At 43.4% G+C, this 433-nt stretch overlaps 1 protein-coding gene across 1 annotated transcript in view; it reads right to left on the bottom strand.

Moving 5' to 3' along the window:
- pgfb (placental growth factor b) overlaps positions 1-98 on the bottom strand; it is a 32,291-nt gene extending 32,193 nt beyond the window's left edge. The window contains exon 1 of the mRNA XM_045723480.2: positions 1-98. This exon is cut by the window's left edge and continues 510 nt beyond it. The gene's annotated coding sequence lies outside the window, so the exon portion shown is untranslated.
- Between the last annotated feature and the right edge of the window lie 335 nt (positions 99-433).

Consider the following 433-nt stretch of genomic DNA (forward strand, 5'->3'; position numbering starts at 1 on the left):
TTCCAAAAAGTGCACGAGGAGCTGCTGTCACACTTCGGTAACCTGGTTCATGTGAATGGTGGTATGTCGGTCTTGCTCTGTGCATTTCCTCGACAAAGTGACATTCTTGTCACTAATTGCCTCACTACCTCTCAACATGTTACCCATTTAAATCCCCTCCCCTCCAGTTTCCCTCAATCTCTCTCTAGCCCCTCCTTCTCTCCTCGGGAAATACTTCATGGAACGAACTGGTGGAGGTATATGCTGTGTGCTTAGGGTGTAGACTCTTTTCATCCATATACCCAGATTCTTGATAACTGTATGAACCCTTTGACATTTGTTGGACAGTTAAGGTTCTTCTCAACAATTTATCATTGTTTAGGCCTGGAGACCAAAATGGTCCCTAATTGTCAGGCTGTTAGTATTTAGACATTACAAATGTGCCAATTTACAG

Source organism: Salmo salar, chromosome 09 (assembly GCF_965601325.2).
Source record: "Salmo salar chromosome 09, fSalSal1, whole genome shotgun sequence".
Taxonomy (NCBI): Eukaryota; Metazoa; Chordata; class Actinopteri; order Salmoniformes; family Salmonidae; genus Salmo; species Salmo salar.